Below are 19,203 nucleotides of genomic sequence, written 5' to 3'. Positions count from 1 at the left end.
GAAGAGTTTTTAGAATCCCATGTTTGGTTTAAGGACCAACAGTTGACAGCATTGTAGCACACAGATGATTTGAGTATAGCAGAAATTTGTGAATAAATTGTTCTTCAGACCAGCCCTGAGATTCAGAATGGTAAATCAAGGTGGCTGTAGGGAAAACGGTGTAAATATTATAATGGCTATGTCACTGAGAACTGAAAGTGTCTGCAGCATTGGTGACAGGGCTTTGGAAGGTCAAAGGACAGGACTCATGACAGACATTGGTGGTTTCCATCAGTATAGGTGCCCTTTGGTGGGTCTCAATAGATATAGTGCCATGAGTGGGAATGGTAGTATAGCTGCTGCTCATTAGCAATCCCAGGGGAATCACCAGCAGAGGAGCAAAATGGTCCCTACCGAGTATGTAACCAAGAGGATTATTCTGCAGTGCACACATAAGATGGCTCTTGGGGCACCCAGAACTATTCAGTAGGGAAACGAATTTTTAAAAAAATATTGGTGCAGACAGAAAATGAATCAGAGACTAATTTATGACATTTACTGTGGTCTTATTTTACCCTTGGACTGAGGTAATTTGGAGATAAAGTGTTACCAAGAGCAGCAAATGGTGAAGAAAGGGCAGGTTTAAAAAAATTTTTTTACTGTAAAACCTTAACAAACAAACATACAAATATTCTATACATGGTGTACAATCAGTGGCTCACAATATCATCACATAGTTTTATTCATCACCATGATCATTTATTTGAATGTTATTTATTTGCATCACTCCAGAAAAAGAAGAAAGGAAAAAGAAAAAACTCATACATACCATATCCCTTACCCCTGCCTCTCATTGACCACTAATATTTCAATCTACTCAGTTTATTTCAACCTTTGTTCCCCCTATTATTTGTTTATTTTTACCTATATTTTACTCATCTGTCCATACCCTAGATAAAAGGAGCATCAGACACAAGCTTTTCATAATTACACAGTCACATTGTAAAAACTATATCATTATACAATCATCTTCAAGAAACATGGCCCCTGGAACACAGCTCTACAGTTTCAGGTACTTCCCTCTAGCCACTCTGATACACCATAAATTAAAAAGGTCATATCTATATAATGTGTAAGAATAACTTCCAGGATAACCTCTCAACTCTGAAATCTCTCAGCCACTGACTCTTTATTTTGTCTCATTGTTCTCTTCCCCTTTTTGGTCAAGAAGGTTTTCTCAATCCCTTGATGCTGGGTCCCGGCTCATCCCAGGATTTCTGTCCCATGTTGCCAGGGAGATTTACACCCCTGGGAGTCATGTCCCACATAGAGGGAGGGAGGACAGTGAGTTCAGTTGCTGTGTTGGCTTAGAGAGAGAGAGGCCACACCTGAGCAACAAAAGAAGTTTTCTGGGGGTGACTCTTTGACCTAATTTTAAGTAGGCTTAAATCTGTTGCAGGGATAAACTTCATAAGGGTGAATCCCAAGATTGAGGGCTTGGCCTATTGATTTGGTTGTCCCCACTGCTTGCAAGAAAATAAAAAATTCTCCAAATGGGGAATTTAAATATTTTCCCCTTTCTCCACATTCCCCCAAGGGGATTTTTCAAATACTTCTTTATTCACTGTCTGAGTCACTCTGGGATTTATTGGGGCACCACACTAACCAGAGCAAACCAATAAAATCTCGTGCCCTATTCAGCATTCCATGTACTTATGATGTTCAATTAAATTGAAGAAAGTGTTCTTTTTCGCAAGAATAAAGTAATGTATACAGTTTGAAGATTAGAGAGATGATGGCAGTTAGCTCAGTTTGAAGGAACAGTCCTGAAGATACTAGTTGGCTAGTTGAGGGAGCCATGAGATCCATGGATATTTCATTAAGGAAGTTCACCTCTGGCGGTGTTTGGCATTGCATAGATGGTTGAGGAGCCAACTTTTTAATCCATAAATATTATATATCCCTTCATTTATTGAAGTGTTCTTTTATGCCCCTCAGTACCATATGAATTTTATGGTCAACAGTAAAATTCAACTAAGGTAAGTTAAAAGTGTATTTCTGATAGAATCAACATCCACTGAAAAGTTAAAATGTTCTAAATATAAGGATTCTTTTACTCTCTACTGAATGTAAAGGGTTAAAGAAATGATTCCTTTTCCCCTTCATTTTTAGTTTTTTTGAAATATAAGAAAAGTAACTTTCTTGTTACTCCACATTCCCTCTAAACATTAGTTTCTTACTGGAGATATGGAAACTGTTGCCCTGATGGAAGAAAAAAGGTTGAGAGCTATTTCTGTTCTTGGTTCTCTTATTGTTGTTATTTATTAACTAAGTATTGTTAGGTAAAATAAAATGGTCATCTGCAGTGGGCATTGCCAGGAGGGATTCCTTTCTGAGAAAGAGTTTTTCCAGAAGACAAAAACAGTTGACCTGCAGGAGCTGGTCAGTGTAGGGTGATGACACACCCTACAGAACAGCAGACAAGCAACACCTGGTGATAAACCAGTTTTAGTTCAGGAGGACTAGATTATTGGAAAAGGCATGTCATGCTAACCAAAATATATCTTCTCCCCACTCTGTAAAAGCCCCCCATGTAAAATGGAAACAATGTCAGCCGATCAGAACATTTCATCACTTGTTTCTGTGTTTGCCCTATTAAAACTCCCCCTTGTTACCTGTTGGGTGAAGCTCCTTTCTACTTTTTTTTTTCCTTTCCTTTCTACTTTTTGAATGGGATGCTACCTGACTGATAAATTGTTCAGTAAAGCTGTGAGATCCTAAATTGCATGAAAAAATTTTCTTTTAGCAATAGCATAGACTAAAAGGCAAATAAGGAAACAAAGTATGCACTACAGTAAATTATGGAAAATAGCCTTTTTAAATGTGCATTTTATGTAAAAAGCAGTGTTTATTTTGTAATAGTTTCCTTAAAAGCAATAAAATTGAATTATGCTTAGTTTTCAGCAAAGTGATTGCAATTAGTATAGAGGAACTATCTTTTTTTATGTAACAAAAAAGGTACATTTTACAGAGTAACAATATTGTAATTTATAGAAGGGTTTTGGTGGTGTGGGTGATTATTTTTCCCTTGAGTGAAGCTAGTGAGTTGGTTTTATGCTGTTTATACAATGATTGGATCATTCTTAGTTCTATGTCAAGCAATTCGTTCAGGTGATGAAATCATCACGAGAATTTTCTAAGGTTCCCAGACCTTTCAAAGGGGCAGAAAGTTAATTGTTGCCTCACAGTACCAGTAGGAGCATTGGCTATATCCAAAGTCTTGTGATTATAAGGAAAATGAGCAGAGCAGTGTGGTCTTAAGAGGAGTTCATCTTGATAAGAAACCTAGTCTCAGACTTGTTTATGTCATCCTTAATTCATGAACAGTTTTAACTTCAAAAATTTATTTGTGAGGCAGTTGTTTGAAAATTGAAACAAGTTTTCCACAAATAGAAATTCCATAAATTTCTACAAATAGAGTTTGTTTTGCCTTTTGCCAATGCTGGGTCACAATCCAGTAAGAGGTGCAGTAAAGGAGCAAGGGGTGAATGCAGAAACAAAAGCAAAAGATAATGTTTTCTAACTCTGGAAGTGGTCCTAGGCAGTTTAAAAATTGCTGTAGTTTATCCTTGGCTTCCTTTCATTTCTCTGCTTCTCTTCTACTTTATAGTGCTTGATACTAATCACCCTAATTACCACATGTAGAATCCAACCAAGTTGCCAAAGTGCTCTTTCTACCAAAATTACCTACATTTCTCTCCTGGTCTGATATTAGAAGAAAAGTAATATCATTGAATGATTTGCTCTAGTGAGTGCATGACTAATAGCCAATCCCATAACATTTCCATAGATAATTGCTGTTTTTAAAGAAGAGTGCCTATATACACATAATTAATTTCAATTTGAAAGAATTTCATTATAAAGAAGTAAAAGAAATTCAGGCAGTTTTAAAAGAAGGCTTTTTTTTTGGTAGGGGTGAAGAGAATTTGGCTATCTTTTGGAAGATCAATTCTGTTTGTAATCAGCAACCTAAACTTTTCCAGCTGTTTCACAGTTTTATTTTCTCGCATCGTTGAGGCTATAACATCCTGAGAAGCTATCAGTTTTTCACGGTCTCCTTTAACAATGGTAGTACGGATGTTAGTTTGATTGTATGAGTTCTTTGAAAAACGTATCTTTCCTATACCTTTGCTACTAAGTTACTAGATATTTTTATTGTGTTTCTGCCCTTGAGAGATTCAGTCAAAGAGGAAAAACAGATGAAGAAAAATATGTGATAAATACTATAATAGAAAAAATTTCTTGAGAAGTTGACATTTGCCTTTATTAGTTCATTAAGTAAATACTTTCTGCTACCTGCTAGGTACTGCCTGCATGCTGGACATACAGTGATTAACAAAACAGATGCAGTTCCTGCTCTAATGAAGCTTACAGTTTGCTGGTTCCAGAGAGGTACAGGTAACAGATCCTCATGGAAATGGTTACCATGCAGAGATCAGGCAAAGGGCAGAGAGACTTTCATATTCCGTGATGAGAAAGTGATAGTCCCTACTACGAAATAGTAAAATAGCCAATCAAGTTATAGCGCATGCTTACTTTGTATGGGCTGGTATACTCACTGAGAGCCCTTGAGGACCTTATAGCTCTTGCCATAGAACAATTTAAAGAGGAACAGGAATTATTAAACTATGATGGGCTCCTTTAAAGCAAGCAGATGACACACTGAAATCACAAAATTATGGCCTTACACAATGGAATTAAGCCCAAAGCCTTTATGGGATAGCGCTGAAAAAAAAAACAAACAAATTTCATAACTTTTAGTCATAGAGCTGAAAACCAAATTCAGTGATTTATTTTGTGGTTTTGTGAATTATAACAATAAATGAATTCACAAACTTTGCCAGGTATTGTATATGAATGTTAGGTTGAACTACATGATGGAAGAGAGGGTGTTTTTAAATCTTTTTTTTAAGAGTTAAATATTTTATTTAAAGAAACAAACAATACACACTTAGAACCATCAAAGAAAGGAGTCTTGACAAATGAAATAAGGATGTATGGGAGAAATAGAGGGCTTGGAGAACCCCAAACTCCCAGATTCACCTAAAACAGGGTCCTCAACCATGCTACTATTAACATTTTGGACTGGATGAATTTTTGTTGAGGAGGGCCACCTGTGCATTATAAGATATTTAGTAGTATCCCTGGCCTCTACTAAATGCCAACAGGATCCTCTGCCTCCTGTCATTTTGACAATGAAAAATGTCTCCAGATGTCTTCACCTATGGAAGATTGGATGAAGGAGGAAATCACATCTAGTTTGAGAAACACTTGTGTTTCTTGTGAAATTCTTGTTTGAGGAAACCATGACATGTTAAGAGAAAAAACTAAAATCTTATGCCTCTTCTCTCATTATTGTTAGTCTGGTTATCAGAACGAACTCAATATTTCTGGGAAGACAACATAAAGGATCAAAGTAGGTAAGGTTAAGTGTTACATAACAAGAGTTATATGAATTAGCTAATTTATATAATAAATTATAAAATGGGGAATATTTGTAGGAGTGGATTTAGACTGCTCAACGAGGAAGATTGAAATGTAATTTTAGATTAAGTTGAATTTATTGATAAGATTGTACTTGTCAGTGATTCAGCAATTAGAATGTGGTTCTAACAGTGTACTGAACTGGCTAATGTCAAATGGCATGGAAAAAAAGAATCTGGATTAATATACAGGCAGGAATAAAAAATTATAAGGTATGGAAGTGTTAGATTAGATCTATCATACAATCTTTGCATGTACCTCTCATATGTCCTCCAGTATGGCCCAGAACACTGTCAGTTTATTTTTGCCACAAGGAATGGATTAGTGAAGGAAGTATCAGAATCTTTAAAAAGTGCTTTACAGTCTGCCCTTTCTAGGTTGAGAATGCTGATTGGAAGGGCTACATTTGAAATGAGGATCGTATTCTCAGTGGAGGGTGCTAGAGCCCTATGACAGAAATGAACAAGTAATGAGCATTGTTGTCAAATGATCATAAGAGTGAATGTCATAACCAAATCTCAGGGGAAGTTCTACCATGGCTAAATTAATTTATTAAAACTTTGTAATTACATGAGTAATGTATGTGTATTTATTATTGTTAAAAATTCAAACAAAATAGACAAAACAACTGTTAAAACTATCAAAAAATTTTGTGTGCTGTCTCTGCATCCATCTTATTTGGCTTTTCCACTTAGTTCAACACTGATTTTTGGCCTACTTAAAAAGGAGCTTTCCAGCCCTGGGGGATAAACTCCCCAGGGCCCAAACTCATATCTGTGGCCACTACTCACATACCTCACCCAAAACCGACCGCTGTCCCAAATAATAAACTAACTGTCCCCACCACCTTTGGACTTCCTGTTCCTTCATCTTTTCACATTTGCCTTAAATCCTTGCCTCCCATGGTAAATCTACTAATCTTCACCCCTGGACCACAATAAAGGTACAAGACTATGGGTATCTCTTGCTCTGCTTGTGTGCTCCCCACTGGAGCCACTCAAGTGGCTGGTTGAGCCACTCAAGCTGATCACATTTCTTGCTTAGCCCTCATGGCACCCCTCTCCTTCTGGGACCTGTGAGTAACAAACTATCTTTTCTCATGCATTATGGCCTGGGTTCCTCATTGTGTTGTACCTGCCCTCCACCTGGACAAAAATTTAAAATACAACTTAACTAATTCAAAAGAGCAATCACTCTCCCTGACTTCTTTCCTGTAATTCCTCTTGCTTTCAAGAAATGCTCACCAGAAATTGTCTACTGCAGAAGATACCCTTGATAAGATGACTCTTTCTGCAGATGTCAGTTCCCTTCCCTCCCAGCCAACCCAGTGATTACTTAATGGGCTTGTTAAACAAGTGGCCATGGTGTGAGTGATGCAAGTTATGCACAGACTTAAACAACATGGACTTCCCTGCTTCCAGGCTGACCACTGCCATTGCTGAGGACTCAGTTTGCCAGCCTCAGTAACCAGTTTTGAGTCCTGGATTTAGCATTATGCCTCTAGGCTTCTAGCAAGCTCTGCTGGCAGATATATTTCAGTGGATTGCTTCTATGCTGGGGGCCATGGAGCAACAACTAAAAAAATTAAATTTTATTTTATAGAAGTAGATGTATGTATATGATTTAAAAAGTCAAAGGTACTAAAAACCATATAACAAAAATAACAGTTCCTTGCCTCATTCTTCCCCACTTCAGTACCTCCCTCTCCCAAGAAAAAACCACCTTAAATTCCTTCAGTTGTTTCTTCTGGGTGTATGTGTATTCATACCTACTAAACAATATGTGGATACTGTTATTTTTATTTCATCAATTTTATACTTTAATGACTTCCCATTATGATAAATGAGGATTTATTTCTCACATTGTCATCCTTTTTGCTTTCTTTCCCTATCCTCTCAACATGTTTATAGTTTTATTCATTATTTACATTCTATCTCTGCAAATATTATTCACAATGGAACATTGTAATGTATAATGATCATATTCCTTTTCTTATTTTTGTTTTCCCTGAAGTTGAAAATTGCTTATTTTTTTTTTATTTGCTTATTTTTATTGTACCTTTTGGGAAAATTTTATGTGTTCCAGGACAAATACAAATGGAGACCCCACACCTAAATATTGAAATATTAAATATATAAATATTTAAAAGTTATAAACCTAAACTACTAAATAAAATCTCTCTCCTGTCTTGACATATACACCTTTACAAGCAAATTGAAAAATATATGTAAAGCTGTGATTTATCTGACTGAAAATCTGTGAAATATGGGGCAACCAAATTTAATGGTTATTGCAAATGACTGTGCCAGTGATGTATGGATGTAAGGAGTAAAAATTTGCAAAATTAATGCATTATTATACATTTTTTCATAGATTTTATTTTTCTTGCCTTAATTTCAGCAGAATGCTATGTTGAAAATTCTCATAAATTTTGACTTATTGACAATAATGCCAAATTAGACCTTTCTTGAATCATTGTAGACCTCAATTATTTTTCTTCTAAAAAAAAAGTCATCTATTAAAATTAAAAGGCAAAATGCTAAAGATAATTAATGAATATAAAAGCTTAAATAATAGAGTAGTTCAGTGGTTAGAATGCCCTCCTTCCATATGGGAGACCTGGTTCGATTCCTGGACCATGCACCCCCAAAAAGATTTTTTTAAATAATATGTTAAAGATTAAATTTTACATTCAATTTTTAAAAAATTTAATGAAAGCATATTAAACATTTTTAAAATGTCAGAATTCAATATCCATCTGTCAATGTAAAAATATCAATTACTTGCCTCATATTATCATATCTAGACATAGGTACACACAAATTTAAGAGTAATATTAACTGTTTAATGTTGCAGAATGTTTTTCAGCTACCATGTAAAACAGTGTCAAATTGTATGCTGATTAGTGAGCATCACTGGATACTTAAACTGGAACCTGAAAAGAAGCAAAAAAAATGGACATTTATTTCACACCCATTAGAATAACTGCTATTTAAAAAAAGAAACAGAAAATCACGTGTTGGAGAGGATATGGGGAAATAGGAACGCTCATTCATTGCCGGTGGGAATGTAAAATGCTGCAGTCACTGTGGAAGACAGTCTGGTGGTTCCTCAGAAAGTTAAGTATAGAAACTACCATATGATCTGGCAATCCCACTACTAGGTATATACCCCAAATAATTGAAAGCACGGACTCAAACAGATATTTGCACACTGATGTTCATAGTGGTATATTCACAATTGCCAAAAAATGGAAGCATCCCAAGTGAACATCAACCGATGAGTGGATAAATAAAAAGTGGTATATCCACGCAATGGAATATTATTCAGCCATAAAAAGAATGAAGTCCTGATACATGGAACAATGTGGATCAACCTTGAAGACATCAAGTTGAGTGAGATAAGCCAGATACAAAGGGACAAATATTGTACAATCTCACTGATTTGAAACAATTAGAACAAGCGAATTGGTAGAGTCAGATTCTAGAATATAGGTTACCAGAGGACAGGGTGAGGATAGGGAATGGGAAATTAAGGATTAAAATGTACCAGGTCCCTGTTTGGAATGATGGAAAGGCTTTGGTAATGGATGGTAGTGAGGGGAGCACAACATTGTGAATGTTATTAACAGCACTGAAATATATATATGAATATGATTAAAAGGGGAAATGGTAAATTGTATATGTGGTAACAGAATTAAAAAAAAATCCATGGAACTATGCTACACGGTGAGCCCTAAGTTAAACCATGGACTGTAATTAATAGTACACATTTTTAAATGTGCCAACATCAATTGTAACAAATATTCCACACCAGTGCAAGTTGTTAATAATAGGGTGGTATTTTAGTTTGTAAGCTGCCGGAATGCAATATACTAGAAATGGGATGGGTTTTTTTTAAAGGGAAATTTATTAAGTTGTAAGTTTACAGTTCTAAGGACATGAAAATATCCAAATTAAGTCAAAGGTATAAATATATCAAAATTTAGGTGTCCAGGGAAAGATACCTTAGTTCAAGAAGGCCGATGATGCTTGGGATTTCTCTCTCAGCTGGAAAGGCACATGGCAACGTCTGCTAGCTTTCTCCACATTTCATAAGGCTTCCCTGGGGATGTTTTCCTTCTACGCGAAAGGTATTTGGCTGCATGGGCCCTGTTGTTTCTGGTGGCTCTAAACCTTTTTCCAAAATGGTTCCTTCTTAAAGGGTTCCAGTAAGTAATCCCACCATGAATGGGTGGAGGCACATCTCCATGGAAACCATCTAATCAAAGTTACCACCCACAATTGAGTGGGTCATATCTCCATGGAAACAATAAAAAAGATTCCACCCAGCGATACTGAATGAGGATTAAAGGACATGGCTTTTCTGGGGTACATAATAGCTTCAAACCAGCACAGGTGGTATAAAGGAATCCTGTATTTTATGCATGAGTGTACCATAAATGTACAGCTTTTCTAATTAAAAAAGGAAAACATTGACATTTGGCACGCTGAGACTTTGATTTGCAGGTATCTAGTTCATTCATGCCCTCTGAAAAGAAGAATTTATCAAGCCAATTAATTTGTATTTTCTCTTACCAAAGTAATTCTACTGTTCAAATTCTCCCCATAGTCCAAAGCAAAGTGTGTTTCTGACAGCAGCAACATAACCCAGAAACCTATCCAGCATTCAGTGACAGTTAGATTTTTATTTTTGAGGAGAAGGAACAAGAGAAGAGATATAGAGAAGCATTTCCCTGGAATCTAAATTGTTAGTGTCACAAAAGAAAATATTTAAAGTTATAGATTATTGTACTGTGCCAGCAGAGAGTGTGGCTCTTGAGTGATAAAGATAGCCTGTGTTCTTTAATACATTTGTTCTCTCTCTCTTATTTATAGGTCCCTCTAATATGTTAGGCCCAGACACCCAGGTCAGTGGTATTGCTTGTTAGGATTCATATGCATGTTTGGTTCACACCCCTATTTTTCAGTAGGGTGCTCATTCCTTCAACTACTTCTGTCATTCTTCATTCCAGAGATCACCATTTCTAGCCTTCTGCCAGTGTAGTTACCCAACGTCACGAATGAGAGAAGGGAACTGGTGCTTTATTTCCCTTTTAAATTTTATAATTTTTAAACTTTTTATTTTGAAATAATTTGTTACAAAAGAGTTGCAGAAATAGTACAGAGTGTTCCTGTATACGCTTCACCAACCTTCCTCTAATGTTAACACCTTATGTAATCATGGTGCAATTATTACTTTAAGAAATTAACTTTGGGACAATACTATTAACTGAACTACAGACTTTTTTCAGATTTCACCAGTTTTTCCACTAATGTTATTTTTCTGTTACCAGGACACCATATTGCATTTGGTCATCGTGTCTTTTTAGTCTCCATTCTGTGACAGTTTCTTGGTCTTTCCTTGTCTTTCATGACCTTGACATTTTTGAGAAAAGTACTGGTCAGGTGTTTTGTAGGATGTTCCTCAATTTGGGCCCATCTGATGTTTGTCATAATTAGACTGGGAAAGTATGGACTTTTTTGGAAGAATACCACAGAAGTTAAGGGCCTTTCTTTTTGCATTATATTGGGTGTACATGATATCAGCATGACTTATGACTAGTAATGTCAATCTTGATCACTTGCTTAATATGGTGTCTACAAGTTTCACCACTCTAAAGTTAATGTTTTTCTCTTAGTCACTAAATCCAGCCCATACTCATGGGGTGGGCAATGCATTTTAAAACTGCAGTCATCCAATCTTTGTTTGATTGGTATCTGTTCTTACCCCCACTTTCAAAAGTTCATTTAGTTCCTCTGACCTTGGAGGATTCTGTGGTAAACATAAAATTAGTTCTTGGCTTTCCCTGTAATATCCTAAGTCACTTTTCTGCTTTCCAGATTTCAAAATTTTGTTGCTATTGTCTATTCTTCCTCCCTGTATTCATAGGTGTATGGGTTGTTGTTTTTTAAAAATCCCTTTACTGTGGTTTTAGTGGCCTTTCATATGGAATGAAATTGAAATATGTTCAATATTCCATGTTTATCTGAAAGTCCTGGGGAAAACATTTTTTATCATCAAAATTGGCATTTAATCTGTGTTTGGATTTGTTACCTCTGTTTGTTACAATTTTGCTCTTGATATATTTCCATGTAATTACTGAAAGCTTTTTTAAAAATATCATTGTTATATTCCATAAAACACTGTGATCAGTCAAGACATTCAGTTAAAGCCAGAAAAGTAAAGCAATGGACATATGCCCGTGAGATTCACTGGTTTTATCTCTAGCCATCACACAAAAATCTGGCCTAATAGAATGGTGGCATGCCCGTTGAAGACATAGCTATGGCACCACCTCAGAGAAGATTCTTTGTGGAGGTTCTGGTGCTGTTTTGCAAGAAATATATATATTGTTAACCAATGACTGATATGTAATACTTTTTCTCCCATAGCTGAAGAATATGGGTCTGTGAATCCAGGATGGAGGTGAGATGGCGCTTCTCATAATAACATTCAATAAACTACTCAGATTTCGTACTTTGTGTCTGTAACTCTGGATTTTGCTGTCTAGTTGTTTTAATGACCAAAGGAGAAATACTTCTACCAGGAACTACAACATGGAATTGGTAGCTGAGATGGCTACCTACTCATTTTCAGCCTCTTGTAGCACCACACAAACAAGTAAAAAGAAAGTAATAGTGTTAGCTGGTGTGTTTGGCCCTGATTATTAAAACATATACTATGAAGAGGAGCTTGCAAGGAATATGGATGCTACCTCTACTACCACACCCAGTGGTAAAAGGTTAACGAAAAATAAGACACCCTATTGAGATTGAGCTCCTCAGGAGTCAAAATTTGGGTCACGCCACCTGGCGAAGAACATTAACCAAACATTAATCTAGCCAAAATCAACCTGATTGTGAAAGAGTAGAAGAGGGAACTTAAAATGTCTGCTCTGGTTTCATGACCAGCTGATATATGAGAACTGTAGCCCTCTGTATGTTTCCTCTCTTTTTCTCCCTCCCATCCCCCTTTCATTTCCCTACACTTTTATATAGAGCAGCATAGTTCTGTTTATATTTACATTTCAGTGACTTTTTGCATATTTTTTCTTTTTATGCATTTTCATAATTTAAATTATTTTTCAATATGTAGTAGGTCCATGTGTGTCAAAAAACAAAAACAGGATAACAGTATATACTGAGAACCAGTATATGTTGATTCTCCCTTGCCCTGTCCCCTATAAGTAACATTTTATATTAGTTTTTGTGACCTTTAGTATTTCTTTATGTTAATATAAACATATATTCTTATTATTCACCCTTCCTACACAAAAGGTGCCATAGTACTCAGCTTTCCTCACTGTTCTATACTCAGCTTTCCTCACTGAATAATATGTATTAATACATAGGGAGCATCCTTGTTAGTTTTTACAGCTCTGTGAATGTACCAATGTTTATTTAACTATTCTCCTATGGAAGATCACTTGGCTTTGCTTCTGGCTTTTGGCTTTATACACAAAACTGCAATGAATAACCTCTTATGAACAGTATACATTTTATAGATGTATTGGTAGCTGAGATGGCTACCTACTTGTTTCTAGCCTTTTGTGGCACTACACAAAGTGAAAAGAAAGTTATAGTGTTATAACTTTTGAGTTATATTGTATAATATATATTATATATATATATACACACACATTACACATATATAAATTATTTATTTATATATGTGAGATTAGCTGTAATCTGTTTTAATAATCAGGAATAGCCAGGAAAATATCAACCATTTCTAGTATTTACAATAGAGAAAATTTAATGCAGGGAATTGGTTATCAATGGAGAAGATGTGTGTCTAACCTGGAAATGAAGTAACCCAGAGTTTAGTAACAACAGGAGGCCACTACCTGTAGACAGAAGAGAAAAAAGGAGGAGTCTAGATGTCATCTATTCAAGATGCAAACTGCTAAGGTGCTGTCTGATGGGAATTGGGGCTACTGAAGAGATATAGTCAGAGAAGTGTCTAAAGTAGAGACGGGAGATGGAGAAATATCCTGGCCTATTCCTTTCCTCCCTTGTCCTCCAACCTCCCAGAAACCAGATGATAGAGAACCTGAGAATCAGTCAACAGGGGTCATCCCCTCTGCAAAACAGAGTAGAGAGCAAGAAAGTCATGGGATAGATTTAAAGACAAACGAATTCAGAACCCCCACATTCACCACTTTTGCTACTCAGCATTCAAGTTCATCCTACCCGTGTTTAATACCTTCATACAAACAAAGATACTCTTCTATGTTTCTCAAATAAGAGGAAAGACTCAATGTCACATCAATCATTGTATCCATCTCAAGGTTAGGATCCTTATCCTTTATCTCAGGTCTAGATGTGACCTTTTACGGCCTGGTGACTTATGCACTAAATTGCAAATTATGTACCACCAACACTATACAAAATTGTAGGGAAAGGAGAGGAGAAAATAGAAGTCATTGGTTAAAATATGCATAACAAAATATGCATAGCTGCCATAGCCCTTTTTGCTGTAAAAAGTTAGAAAGCCACGGCTGATATTTATTGCTTCCTTCTTCTACCACTTACTCCATATTTATTTTTTATTTGTTTATTTTTATTAGAGAAGGTGTAGATTTACAGAAAAATCATGCATAAAATACAGAATTCCAAAATACCACTCTATCATTAACACCTTGTATTAGTATGGTACATTTGTTACAATTCATTAAAAAACATTTTTGTAATTGCACTAATAAGTGTAGTCCATCATTTACAGTAGGGTTCACTGTGTTGTGCAGTCCTGTATTTTAATTTTTATTCTAATAACATATATGCAACCTAAAATTTCCCTTTTAACCACATTCAAATATATAATTTACTACAGTTAATTTCATTCACAACGTTGTGCTATCATCATCACTTTATTTTTGGCTATCACCTCAGGAGGTTGGGATTCTTTACATGGCAGGATACAATTAGAACAGCATCAAACACCCTTGGTATTTCAACAGGGAGAATTTAATATAAGGAATTGGTTAAACAGTTTTGGAGAACTGAAAAAAAAAAAGGGATACTGAGCTAACACGGAGTAGTAACTACTGGAAACAGCTATTGCTCTTAGGGCTAGGAAGAAGAAAGGAAGAGTTTGGGGTAATTAAACCTACAAGCTTGTAGGAGGCTCCTCATAACTCTGAGCAGGGGACACTGCTTAACTGTTGCTGGTATCTCTGAGGGGGCGTGATAAGACTGATTCTTAGAGTGCCTATATATATATATATATATATATATATATATATATGGTTTTCCCAGCTCTGTCATCACAAAGTCAAGGTTTGGAGCTGAGAGACATACAACAACAATAACAAATTACAGCTTTTCATTTTTTAACAAGATACAACTATCCTTTGTGGAAATAAAGACATTCCCACCCTTTCTTCAAAAAGGGAAACCACTTTATGGTGATAAATACACAGCTATATGATAATGTTGTGAACAACTGATTGTATACTTTGGATGATTACATGGTATGTGAATGTATAATACATATCAATAAAAATAGATAATTTAAAAAGATCAAAGGAGAAGGTGGAGTTATGAAATAGAAGATAGGATTTAACAAATGAGTATGATTCCTGAATCATTATATTGATATTTCTTTTAGTCTCCAGTGTCTTGGAGCAGTCAGAGGGAATAACCTAAAGTTGTGGTACTGTAACCCATGCCAAGCTCTGAAATCTGTTCTATAACTGAATGTTACAGTGTGCTTTGAAATTTATTTCTTTTTTGTATATATGCTATTTCTCACAAGAAAAAAAGCTATTGGGAAAGAAAGGGAAGCCACAAAATCCCAAATGTTATTATTCTGTAGATATTGTTTTGTATTCCTCAAATTCGATTAGAGTATCCCTTGAATATTCTGTAGCCTAAAGATGAAATTGCAAAGTTAGCCACTGCTATTAATTATAACTATAATGGGAAAGGAGGAGAAGAAAATGAATAAGTTAATATATACAAAAATAATAAGCACACACACATATATATACACATCAACCAAGGAAGAAAATATGCTCACCATTACAGTCCTTTTTTTCTGTTAGTTCATGAGGCTATAGTTGATATTTGCAACATTATTCTTCTTCTATTCATTTTGCCCTGAGCCAGCACCTATACTGGGTTACATGATCCAAACCTTTATTCCTGAAAGGGATGAACCTACAACGGTCCTGTCTTTTCTGTTACTATAGTTTTCCATTAACTTTTATTATTAGCAATGGAAATACTAAGAAGTTCCCTGTAGAGTCTCCAGACATGGTCCTCCCTGGTCTCATTGTGTAGCAACAACCCAATTTATCCTTGGTAATCAGTATCAGTCACCTCAGCCAGTACAGTAATCTTTTTCTTTGCAAATTGGTTCAGTGACATAAGGCATCCAAAATGTTCAGGTAGCTGTTTCAACATCCAATTCAGTGGAAGTATTTCATCCTTGGGAATTAAGACCTCAAAACCAGCAGAATTTAAGTTAAAAGAATTGGAAGCAGAAATTCTGTAAGTAGGTACAATAATGGGAGACAAATCCTTTATCGTTTCTTGTCTCAAAACCTGTGTATTCTGGCAATGGGAGAAAAAGCATCATATGTTGGTTATGCAAAGCATATGCTGTATTTTATAAGACAGAATCTCAAACTTGCACAGTATTGATTCTTGGCTATTGCTGTAACTGAGCCTTCAGTAAGCCATTCCATTGTTCTGTCAGACTAGCTGTTGCTGGATGAAGGGGTATATGGTAAAACTAGTGATTTCCTTGTGAGTGAACCCTAGTCATACTTATTGAGAAGTATGTTCCATTGGTTGGAAACTATGTTGAATAAAGAATTATGTAGTAGTGCTTGAAGAAGCATAATGGAGCAGAAAGACAAATCCATATCCAGAATAGGTGTCCATTCCAATCCAAACAGTTGTCTCTCCCTCACATGATGGAAAGCTCATTGTAATCAACCTACCAACAGGTGATTCGCTGATTCCCTTGGGAAATGGTGCCATATTGAGGTTTCAGGCTTTAGTTTCTGCTCTTGGTAATTTGGGTACTCAGGGCTCCCATCCTGCCAAAGTGACCATTTTGTATACAGGTCCATTAAGCTCCGGGGTGGCTGAGGAAAGATGCTGTATGAAAAACCACAGGACAAGTCATCTTGCCCCCTCCTATTATTGAGGGCTTCTTCTACAGTGGATATCTTTTAATAAGAATTCCTGACCAACTGTCCAAATTATTATTCATTGTCCATTTATCAGTATAAACATGTACTACAGGCCATTCTTTTCCTGGCTAAGGGACAGTGAGATGTACTGGCCAAAACTTTGCCTTCTGGGAGAATTTCCTTCACCATTCCCCTTCAGTGTCATCCCTGAGTGAGTATACTGGTACTAATATAATGTGGAGACCCTTTTGTGAACTAGGTCCAAGTTTTTTTTTTTTCTCCTTCAACAGGTCATATGGAACTTCTCATGAAAACATAGGAGTAGGTTGAGAGGGGCCATAGGCAGCCAACATAGGCCTGAACCACCTGCTCATATAACTTGCTTGTGCCTTCTGGACTAGTTTGAGTCTAATTTTCTAAGTACCACGTCCATCTGATAATGGATTGTTGTTGTACATGCCCAATTTTCTGTTCATAATGGGCAGCTCAGATCACACTATCATTCAGAATACCATAAGCATTCAATTTCTACCGGGACTTAACAATAAGCTGTGAGATGCTTCTCAAAAGAATAATTATCAGCAGAAAAGGGCATGGTTCTGTTCTAAAGCCCTCAATATCTGTTCTATAATTCTCTTGTTAAGGCATGCCAAAGGAACCTTATAACATTCTTGCCACTAACACTTTGAGCATCATTGGATAGGCTGGAGTGGCAAAGTATCTTGCACCACTACTTGGAACTGTTACAGAGCTTTCTCTTGATCTAGGCCCCACTCAGAAGTAGCAGCCTTGCAAGTTACTTGGTAAATGGGTACATCAAAATGGAGTTTATGTTGCCTACAAAGTCTAAAGAGGCCCACGAACAGCATACTGTTGATGCTGAACTTGTAGAACAAGGACTCTTTAAAATCATCTTGTGATATGGTGGCCAGATGTGGCTTTGTTTTCTTTTCATTTATGTTTGTAATGAAATATTATATTTTCATTTAGCAGGAAGGTTTTGATTTGTGTTTTTATTTACATAGCATCCCTTGCTCTGGGAAATTTCCCTTCCTAATTTAGTTGATTTTGATGAGTAGAATAAGTCAACAATTGAGAAAATAGAAGGCACTCTGGAAAATGATAACAGCAGAAGCAAAGGATTATAGTTAAGGTGGGTCTGGGAGCAGTTGTTATTTCAGTATGAGTGGAAAGTAGCGCTGGATGTAGGGAGTCCAGAAAGTGGAGCAGTGGGAGATAAAATTGGAGCTATTGGGTAGAGCTATTCTGTGAGGAGCTTTTTACCAAGTTGAGGACTGTGGACATAATTCTATGGGCTGAGGGAAACCAGTGATGATTTTTTGCAGAGTTGTAATGTTATCTAGTTGGAATGAAAGATATTGTACGGCAGTGAGAAAGAGGAATTAGATATGGACAGTATGGGGGTAGAAAGATTATTTAAGAGGACATCTTAGTAATCCTGAAGTAAAATATATGAGGTCTGATCTAAGTAAGAGAGTATCAGTGAGAATATAGAAGAGAAAATGAATTTACATGATTACTAGGAGTTAGAATTGACTTGACAGACTTGGTAATTAGTTGGTTAAACGTAGAGTGGAGGAAAGAACGAAATTTATATGTTAAAAAATTTTGCATTGTGCAAGGATGACACGCAAATTCATGAAGACTTCCATTTCCTTAATAAAAAGAAAAAAAATTTGCATTATGTGGCACAGTCTTGGTTTGAGTCTGAGTAAGGTTCAGATAGCTCTGAGCCTAACATAGGATAACCAATCCTCCTACTTTGCCCCCAGATAAGAGGTTTCCTGGGATGTGAAGCTTTCAGTGTGAAAACCAGAAAAGTCCCCTGGGTCACCTTGGCCTAATATGAACTGGCTAGGGATGGAATCTGGATGGCAAATTGAGCGACAGATTATTGACAGAAGCTCATATGTGTAAGGATAAAGATACTTCCTGGGATAAGCAATCATTAGGAAGTGACGAGTTAAGCTGCCTTAAGTTTGACCAGTAAGAGAGCCTTTAGTGGTACAGAGAAGTGGTGATTCTTAATACTTCCTGATAGCTGCCATTCAAATCTATCCCCAACCATTGCCTGTGGATCCAATCTGAGATTATAGGGAGAAAGATTAGAAGCCTAAATTATGAAAGTTTCACTAATTGGTGACTTCCTCTAACAGAATATAACCCAGAGGGGACAGATTTTTTATCACCACGGACAACCCCACAGCTCTGGAAACTTGAGAGCTTTGGTGACTTCATTTGGAGATAAATTGGGGAGTTGAAAGGAGCGGAGAAGAAAGGGAAGTGAGTAAAGAAGGAATTTGGTAATCTGTACTGGCACACAGAAGAACTGAAATACTTGGCAGGGAGAATATCTTCTATGCAGGTAGGGCATAAATCAGTAGAATCTGAATTATTACAGCAAATGTGACATTAACAGTTTGAAGGGGCCAGAGGAAACTTGGCAACTTGAAAGCTTTTCTTGAAATTCTTCT

General features: G+C 36.3%; 1 long non-coding RNA gene across 1 annotated transcript; it reads left to right on the top strand.

Moving 5' to 3' along the window:
* Nucleotides 1-7,972: 7,972 nt before the first annotated feature.
* LOC143659691 (uncharacterized) lies at nucleotides 7,973-14,093 on the top strand. Its single transcript, XR_013163654.1, has 3 exons — nucleotides 7,973-10,432; nucleotides 11,958-11,991; nucleotides 13,329-14,093. It is a non-coding gene; the product is annotated as an uncharacterized LOC143659691 (long non-coding RNA).
* The last annotated feature ends 5,110 nt before the right edge of the window (nucleotides 14,094-19,203 follow it).

Source organism: Tamandua tetradactyla, chromosome 2 (genome assembly GCF_023851605.1).
Source record: "Tamandua tetradactyla isolate mTamTet1 chromosome 2, mTamTet1.pri, whole genome shotgun sequence".
Classification (NCBI taxonomy): domain Eukaryota; kingdom Metazoa; phylum Chordata; class Mammalia; order Pilosa; family Myrmecophagidae; genus Tamandua; species Tamandua tetradactyla.
Note: the sequence above shows the minus strand (reverse complement) of the source record. Positions and strands in the feature narration are given on the sequence as shown.